The sequence below is a fragment of the Cryptomeria japonica genome, chromosome 3 (genome assembly GCF_030272615.1).
Source record: "Cryptomeria japonica chromosome 3, Sugi_1.0, whole genome shotgun sequence".
Taxonomy (NCBI): domain Eukaryota; kingdom Viridiplantae; phylum Streptophyta; class Pinopsida; order Cupressales; family Cupressaceae; genus Cryptomeria; species Cryptomeria japonica.
The window spans coordinates 58,952,763-58,963,288 of NC_081407.1; positions in this window are offsets into that span (position 1 = coordinate 58,952,763).

A 10,526-nucleotide genomic window follows, 5' to 3' on the forward strand; every position below is an offset into this window, starting at 1 on the left:
GAAAATGCTCATTTATGTTTTTCTCCCTATTCTCTCCCATATTGTTCAATAGTTCTAATAGTTGTTTTCCTACCAGTATATCAAATCCAAAATCTCTAGCACAAATACTAGGTACTTGTTTGGTTATGTATAGCATCAGACAAACAAGTAAGTTTCCAAATTTGAATGTTCCTTTCTTGTCTCTTTTGATCTTACCCAAATTGTCTATCAACTCATCTTTGAGCCATTCACATATGTCTATTCTTGCATTATCATTTACCATATCATAGGCACTCTTAATACATAGGCTAGAAACTGAGTTTAACCTATTTGCATGTGTAGCCTTATAACCTAAGATCATACTAATAAATCTTATATTTGTATCCTTCACATCATTTACCCTTAGAGATCTCTTATCAAATGTTGCATTGGTTAGGTTTGTCACTAAGTCATTTGAGACCTTCTTAGTTTTGTCAAGTCTGTTGCCGGTGGAGGGTAACCCTATTACAACTTTTACTGCTTCTTTTGTGATTTTATGAATAGAGTCTAACCAAAAAAATTCACCATGTACTCTTCTTAACACAATCCTTATGATATCCTTGGGAAAATCTGGGATACTAAGTATTTCAGTGAAACTTAGGGTTTCTACTATCTTATGTTCAAGTTTGATATTTCCAGATTCATCACAGATTACAGTCTCATACATATTTTTAATTTTAGCATCACCTAGTTCATCAATATGACAATGTATCTACATTCTAGGGTCTTCAACATATACTACTCCTTTAGGGATTTGAGAGAATGCACCTATGCTATCATCTTTCTTAGAAATTTTGTGAACTAGTTAAAAAATGGGTCTAGGTCGCTTAACAACTTCAACAATAGTAGGGTTTGCAATAAATTCAGGAGTGGATGAAGATGCCATAGCTATAAATACCTCAATCTGCCTTAAGGATGAATGATTTCATAGATTGCTTCACTTCTTTGCTTGGAGTACCTTTGCTCGAGAATTTTTGCGCTCTCAAAGATTTGAATGCTCAGTGAATGAAAAAGGAGCCAAAACACTTGCTTTATAATGTTATTTTCACCAACTACTACATTTAATGCTTGTCGGTTAAGTCACAACTTAACTGATCTGCCGTTATAGAAGTAATTTCAACTTCTCACCATCAACCGAGGGAATAATAGCATGTTTTTCATTTTGTTGCTAAACCCCCAAAAGAATTTTATTCAGTTAGATGAAGAGTCTCTTGCCAGTGGAGTGTTACTTTGTTCTGCCAGTGGAGGAGTAATCACATCAACATTCTGATCTTACTTTCTGATCCATTGTTTTGAGAATTCTTGCTTTACCTCTTCAACTTTTTCTTTACCTTTCAAACTAGGACCGTTGTTATTTTTCAGTGAGGACTTGCTTCTACAAAATTTAGCAATATGTCCAATCTTGTTATAGGCATAACAAGTCACATTGTTCTTCTGAATAACTTTCCCATATCCTATCTGGTATGTGTTCTGCATTGATTAGATAAGTACCCAAATCTTCCACAAACATAACATCTCAAATTCATTTTGCAATTTTCCGAATTATGACCAACTTTGTTGCATTTAGAACATTGACCAGTGGGTGTATTAGTGTTCTGATAATTTCTAGATCTACACTGATTTGCTCTATGACCATACTTGTTATAGTTAAAGCATTTGCCATTGAATTTGTAAGCAGTAGGTTGTCTTACCAGTTTGTTATGATCATGATTGTTTGCAGTATCAGAGATTTCACCAACTTCAAAGCCAAGGCCATTTGTATCACCATTAGGTTTCTGATTCTTCAGTATGTCACCAAGTTCTTCTGAACTTTTCTTGAATTTTTCTTTGTGATGATTTGCAGTAGTTAGTTCACTCTCCAAGATTCCTTTCTATCTTATGAGTTTAGTTCTGTCATTTTGTGTGTGCATTAGATCTGTCTTCAACATATCATTCTCATGACTGAGTCTTGTGTTTTCATTTCCAGCATCATTTAGTCTTCTAACCAAGCCTTCTTCATTCTTCTTTTTATCTTCAATTTCTTTACAAAATATCATAGTCATATCCTGCATCTCATTTTGTGTTGTACTGATCTCTTGTCGTAGCTTGTTTACCAGATCATTAAGAGTTTCCTTTTCATCATTCTCATTCTGCATCTTTTCACAAAGTTCTCTTCTCTTATTTCTTGCAATGGTAAGATTTTCTTGAAGTGCTTGAATGATATCCTGAGCAGCCTTTAGATCATCTTCAAGTTTGATATTCTTCACCTTTTCTGCATCATAGTCTGAAAGAGTTGTTTCCAATTGTTTTCTCAAGTTTTCCATCTCTACCGGTGACAAGATCTTCCTCAAGCTGTTAGGCTTTTGAAAATAGAGGACCAGGTGTGAGACATACCTCAGTGGGATTTGTGACCCACAATATTCACTTACTGACCAATAAGGGAATATTACTCTTACAATAGGGGCCTGCACATGCAGGAAGGCCAAGTGCCTAGAGCTCACTGCTCAATTATAAAAGAAGTCACACTGACTTACAAAAGGGATTATATTAATTCAATGTCTTGTACTACTTCAGATTAGCATTTGCTATGCTAGATCCAATACCGTTTTAAGCTTTTCTACATACATAAACCCTTAACCTATAATTCGCATATTAGGTCTGCATAATTTTGCCCATATCCTTCTTATTAAATGTTCTACAATGATCTCATACATATATGAGTCATTTTACAACTTGCCATGTCAGCTTACAATGATTTTACAATTAATTACAAAATACATTATAAACAAAATTCCTGTCGGCCAAGGTGTCGGTATCTACGTGTACGCTTAGAACCCCTTCCACGCTTGTGAGCTTCTCGCATAGTCAGAGGCATCCTAATGAAATAAAATAAAATAAAATAAATAAATAATTTTCGGGGAAAATTTAATTAATAAAATAATTAAAGCGAAACGTAATGGAGAAAGGTTCCTAGTGTTGGAAAATCTTCCTCTGATACCAAAGTGTCGTGCCCAAAATTTTGGGCAAAAAATGGAACAACAATTTTTTTTTTTGAATAACATAAACTCGTAACATATCCTATATTAAAATAAATTCAATAGAGTTTTATCTTAACTAGGATGTAAATAAAATTGTTTTCTATGGTTGGATTAATTAACCAACCCAAATGAGTGACTTTATTTAGTGGAGATTAATTAATGTCGCAATTTAGTTTGTTTGTTCAATTATCTTAATTAAGTTGTTGTTAGTTAAAAATGAGGGATAATTAGTTATCTCAAATGCATTTAAATCATTCCCAACCAAATAATGATAATGCTTATTTAAAAATTAATTAATTGAAGCATATGCAAATTCATTATTTAAATCTAATTGATAAGGGTTCAAAATTCTACAATGTCATTTGTCAACTAAATCCGATATTATGCTAAAGTTAATTTTAATTTCCCTAAACCTTTAAATTTGAAGATATATTTAAACTGGTCAACATTGGCCCCCAGGGCTAAGAATTCTTAAAAATAATTAGTAGTCTTCAATTATAAATTTTTCCCCAATTTTAACCTTAATGTCTATATATAATCAAATATATTAAATAACTATATAACATCCCTAGCTGAATAATTCAAATCAACTATGCGATTAATGTAAATGACATTAATCCTCCATTTTAAATTATAAAAATAGACTATATTAAAATTTAATTCTTTTAATAAAAAGGACCAACTATGTCCATGAAGTATTATAATTCAACTATTAAATAACCTTCAATATTAGTTATAATTTAAAAACTTAATTCAAATTTTGCCCCCCAAATTTACATGCAAACCCTAAGTATAAAATAAAAATTATAATAAGGGCTAAATGCTCCTATTATTAATAAAATGCTAACCCTAATCCGAAACTGGGTTAGGGTTGCATTTTCCCCCTTTCATTTTTATTAAAACCCTTTCTTTTTCTTTTTCTATTAGCTCATACCCTAACCCAAAATGGGTTAGGGTTTAATATATTATCTTTTTTTGTTTCGAGGTGTGTGTGTTTGTGAGTGTGCAGGTACAGGGCCGAGCTAGGGCATGGTGGCTGCCATGGACAGGCGGAGGCCAAAGGAGGGAGAAGAGGGCTACGGGCGGAGGTGGTGGCGCGGGCTTTCCCGGATGCCACTGTACGTACACACAGTGGCAGGTAGCACCGCCCACTATGTGCACACATAGTGGCGGATGGTGTCGTCGCCACCCACTGTGTATACACATAGTGGCGGGGTGTCGCCCACTATCTGTAGCACAGTGGCAGCTGCGACCATTCCACTGTGTCTGCACACAGTGCGACACCTCCCGCGCCGCCCCACTATGTGTAAACATAGTGGCTCGGTCGTGAGCCGTCCACTGTGTTAACACACAGTGGTTCGGCCAAACCCCCCCCGATTTCTTTTTTTTTTGTTTATTATTATTTTATTTTTTCCTAATATATATATATATATCCAGCTATTAGGGTTAGAAATCTCTGTTTTTTTAATAATAGATATATACATAAGCATGCAGTTCTCTCTTTTTAATAGCAATATTTGTGTCTATTTTTTTTTGTGTTTTTAAAACTTGAAGGAATGGATGAAATAATGTTAGCATTTCAGTGATTTTGTGTTTCATTTCCTAGGTATGATTTATTTTAATATGTAGCATTAAGAATTTATTACAGCAACTAAAATGCACAGCATGCTAAATATTTCATATAGTTCATTTCAACTAAAAATTATTACATCTAGGTTCATTTTCTGCAATACTAAGGAGGAAGAAAAATGACAGAATTTAAAAGTTAAAACAACAACTCCATAAGCCTAGAAATCATTTGCAATAACTGTAATACCCTAAAATTGGTCATCTAAACCATGGTCCCTAATCTCAACAACATCACCAAGGTCCTAACCAAAGGCAATTAAATTAATCTTGAGCACATTATTAATTCTTTAATTATCAAAAATCACATGGCAAATAAACTACTCAACATTAATTAAATATTTATTTAATTAATCAAATCATTTCCAAGAATATCATTTTGATCAATTATCCCATTTTAATTTATTGAATATCCTTGCATATTTAATTAATTAATAAATTTGACATTCAATCATGCAAAAAGGATTAATTTATTACAAAGAGTTGAATTGAAAATAAAATAGAAATAATTGAATTGAGAGAGAAATCAAACTTGAGATATTATTTCTTTTTCTAAATTTAGAACTTGAAATCAGAAAAGCAATTTAATTGAATTATTGAATTATTCTCTAAAATTGGAACTTAAAGCTTTTCAAAAACAGAAAAAGAAGTTCAGTTGCATTGAAAAGACCTTTTTCTTGAATAAATTAAAGAATTATCTATTTTTATCAGATATGCATGGAATTAATTTATTATTATTTTCCAATGCAACTTGGACTTCTAATTTGAATGCATTTCAATTAAACTATAATTGGAATCTATCTCAAGGTTAACTAAACATGATTTCTCAATTATTTCAATTAATCCTAAATTGAGCTTTTTCTCTTGTGATTCTCTATAAATTCAGTCTTCAACTCTCATTCCAATTCACCCCAGAGATTTTTGAGAACACGCTTGGAGATTATTGTCGCGCTAATTTTGCTCTAGAGTCATTGAAAATTATTGTGCTTTTTTAAAATTATTTGCATCCATTTTACATTCATTATTGCTTGCATCCATTGTTTGCTTGATTTGATTATTGCTTGAATTATTCATCCATCTTGCATCCATATAGCTTAATATCATATATGTTAAATCATTCATCTTGGTGTAGTCTAGTCACTGGTATTGCTTATAACAATCTGAGAGCAATCTTATACTCGCATCTTTTAGAAGGCAATTAGTCGCTTTGCTATGGTTTATTTCTTATTGATTATTGATTACTAACCATGCATATAATGACTTAATTGAAGTGCTACAGGTTCACTTTTTCACACACACATCTCTAGTGCCCACCATGGGGCCCGAAGACTACATTTTTTTGGCCTCCAAGACTAACTGCTTTATTTTTTTGTTATTTTCCAGGTTTCCAATTTTTTGGTTTTTCGTCCGTACATCTCGTACGACAATTCTTACAGGCTGAAATGACAAACTGCAGGTGTTGCACGAATTGCAAATATATTATCGTACAATCAGACCCTCTGTTGTATGAGTAGATCCTCAGTCGTACGAGCCGACATCATCAGTAGTCTTCTTTCGTACGATACTGCATCCTGTCTCGTACAAGTCAAGTGTCTGTCGTACGATTCTATATTTTCTAGTAAAAGAAGCAAATTTATTTATTTTTTTTCATTTCTGATTGATTATTCTGATGAATGATCCTGACTATTTATCTATCTATCTCAAAGTTTTTCACAACCTAACTATTTTTTGCAGAATGCTTGTCGAAGAATATGCTTGTCGCACAAAGACAATATGACTACTGATTCATTGTCTTTGCAGGTTGCCTAAGGAGAATCGACTAAACATCATGTATTCTTTAAATTCATTTTTAGGAACCTAACTTGCTATCTAGTTAAAGAACAAATCTGTCTTTTGTGCTTTTAGAAGATTCTGAGAGGTAGGAGAGTATGCTCTTGTCTTTTTCTAGACAATCAGAAATCCAAACCCTTGAAGTTTTTACTTTGTTTGAGATTTGTACATCTTTAGCAGGCCTGCCGTCTCGAGGGGTTGTAAAACTCTTAAAGCCGTTACGATCGATGTGAGGGGAATGACCTAAGTGGGGATGGCTAGACGCCAAGTACTCCAACCCACTATAAAATAAACGTGATTTGATGAAAATCAAGTCAACGGCAGTGCTCGGGAATAGCTCTCCTTCGTACCTTCAGGTATATTAAACCTTGGTTTTCAAGATTGAGAGACCTCTTAATTGAGTTTATACCTCGACACGCCAAATGGATCCCTGACTAAATCCAATTTAAAATTAGAAGCTACCCAGTTCATCTCCGAAAGGGGGATAATCTTTGTGCAAGAGAGATAGTAACTCTCCTAAGATACTTGTCATTTCGTGCCCCCATTAGCATTTGGAGTCGGATAATACGACGTTGAGAATCCATTGCGTGAGACTCAGTGGCCATATTCTGATTAGCTATTGGGTGTGTACTTGAGTCTACAAGCAAAGGTTTTCTTTCCTCACCAAATTCCTTAGGGTTTGCATGTTGTGATTGGAGTCACTATACATACTTCTTGTTTTCTGTGTTTTCATCCCTGAAACAAAAAAATTGAAATACCAAAAATCAGTGAAGACCAAAAACAACTCAGTGAGTCAAAACTCTGTCCATGTCAGAAACTAGTCCATTTTAAGTCAAAAATTTGTATGTGTCAAAAACTAGTCCATTTTAAGTCAAAACTCTATCTGTGTCAGAAACTAGTCCATCCTAAGTCAAAACTCTATTCGTGTCAGAAACTAGTCCATCCTAAGTCAAAACTATGTCCGTGTCAGAAACTAGTCCATTTTAAGTCGAAACTCTGTCCATGTCAGAAACTAGTCTATCTTGGTCAAAAATCAGTCCATCTCAGAATCGGTCATACTCAGCAATCGGAAAAACTCAAAATTTCTAGGTTCTGTCCTGTGAACAGTCGTACGAGTCTGATAATTCATCGTCCTATATCACATCTTATGTCGTACGAATTTTTTAATTTGTCGTCCTAGACCCAATTCTATGTCGTACGAGTCATTTTATTCTATCATTTGACTTTGTATCCTATGTCATACGAAACAGAACTGCTCTCAGTCTTTTGTCATCCTGCACATGCCCATTTGTCGTATGGTACGAGGCAACAACTCATATGAAACAGAACTATTGTTGTCCTGTAGTTGCAAAATTATTGTCTGGTCCAGAAAATCCTATCATACGAGTCTCTGGTTTTATCAGAACAGAATAGTAAAACATGCCTAGAAATAGCTTATAGCAAACATAATACTGGTTATCATTTTCCTGAGCATAAATAGATCAAGATAATGTACCTCTTCCATTTGTATTGCATGATTTGGGTGATCACCTTTCAGCTAGTTTAATCAACTACCTATCAAATTTTAGTCACCTAGATAACATCTTATACAGGATAGATCGTTCCTGAAACTAGACTGAGTCTTACACTACACTTAGAATCAACTTAGATAATGTCTTAGATAGGATAGATCATTCCTAAAATCAGACAAAATCTCTGTTTTTTCTCCTAAACAATACTCTAAACAAAACAACTAGCTCTGAAATTAATCTTGACCTCTGCATCACAAACAACTCTAGGTCACATAAATCCATAAAGATGCCTATTCAAAATAGGAGTTCTCATAAGAAACAAGCTAAAGGCAAAGAACAAACCTTCACCTATCAAGATAATCCATTCTATGTGAAGGATCCACTCACTAACATACCGTCGTCATCAGGCGGACCAATTTTTGATGAACCGAAATCTCCCACTATACACGAGACAGAATACAATGATGGAAACAAAAACGACCGTAATATTCCCAAAAATCATAATGACTCCTCATCATCAAGTGAGATTGACGAAGATGCTGAACCTCCAGAAAAAGAAATCCTTGACTGTCAAAAAGACAAAGACTTTAGAAAAATGATGAAAACTATCATGACCCGAGAAAAGGAAGACTATTTCTTAGAACTAGCAAAACAAGGTGCCAAACTTCTTATTGGATATGATGTTCAGACACTTGTTACTAAAAGGTAAGACTCACCTATAATCATGGTACACAAACAGTTACTAGCTTTACGGATGGAGCTTGTAAGGCCTTCCCCAAACCTAGCTTTGATTAACTTAGTTGACCATATTTGACGTTATTAATAAATGCTTTATAATTCAATAGAATGGATTGTGTTAGATAGATAGATTGGTGAGAAAAGTAATTGAACCAAGTTATAGAGTTATTGCACCTTGTGGTGTACATTTTGATGTGTTATGAATTTGAAATCCTAAAAGATCCATTGACTGGATAATCTTGATTTAACGTATGTTAGCTATGTCTGGATGTAGAACTTATATGATTCCATGATTGGATAACATTGATGGATGTTGATGCTTCATTTATATGCTTTATGATATAGAACCCTATATGATTCTAGAATAGGATAAATTGGAGATGATGTATGTCATTATTGGATTTACAGGACTTTATTATGATGATAGAATTAGGATGTATGTTTTATGTGTGGACCAAAATTATGAGAATTATGATAATTGCTTATGTGGATTTATTTGGGGTATGAGATATAGTGAATTGTTGAAATGTAAATTGTATGCAATGTGTTTGATGTGTATTCTAATTCATGTGTTTAATATTATACAAGGTTATTGGAAATTACTAATGTGTATTTGAGTGGCGCAGGAAAAGATTACCCATGTGACCATGGAAATATTATGGAGAACCAAACCTAAACCTATGTATGTTCGTAAAACTAGGGTTTGTCTATTTGGAGAGACAACACCCCATTGTGTCATATTTTATTCGTAATAGTAGATGATGCATGTGTGTTAAATGTTATTTATTTGATTTATTTAAATCCAACAAGAGACAAGATTTCATGTACAATTTTGTAAAAGTATTTTCTTTGTGTCATTGGACACATGTGTTGATTTATGTTTGAGTTTTTAAATTCGTCTCTTGGAGGGAATTGTTTAACTATAGCTTTTTCAATTAATGTAATGTGATTCCATAAATGCCTTGGGTAAAGAATCTTTGGGATGGTCAACATAGGTTTGACCCGAAAATAAACTTCAGAGGGGTTTAAAAAGGGTTAAATGGACACCTAGGGGTAGTTTAATAGGGTTTCCTAAAGCCCATAAGGTATACCTAAGGGTTAGGGGTAATTTTAGGCAAGTTTCTACTTCCATGTGACCTTTTAGACACCCTAAAAAGTGACCTTTCTAAGTTGTGCGAAAATTGAAGTTTGAAGACTTGAACTAAGTTGTGAACCTTCCTTTTCGAATGAGAGTTCCCTTTCCCATTTTACCTTACTTTCCTTTTCAGTTTTAGAAACTTGAGAGAACTCACACTAGTGTCTTCTTAAGAAAGAAATGGAGATTTTGGGGGTAATCACCCACTCTCCATTTTTGGAGACAAAGGAATTTTGGAAAGAAAAAGATAGATTTTGGATTGAGAATTTTTGGCTAAGGGTAGAAAGAGAAGAACTGTGGAATTGGGTTGCTCATCCTCAACAAAACTAGCATACCTTTGGGCAGTTTAAGGTTGGTTTTTTTAATTTTTCTTATAATATTTTCTTGTTGCATGTTGTTTTGAAAGAAAAGCTTGTGTAAAAGACTTGTTTTCATGCATGTATTTCTTGGAAATTTATTTGGTGTTTTAAGACCTCCTACTCTTGGGAGAGAGGAGGGTCTTGTGGGTGGTAGAAGTGACAGCCCTCGAGTGAGAGGCTCTCATTATGAGAGTGATCACAAGGGATTCTATGTGACCCTTGCTGCATGGCTTGTTTATGCATTGGGGGTCATAAGGAGGGAAATAAGGCATGAATGCCTTGGGGGGCATAA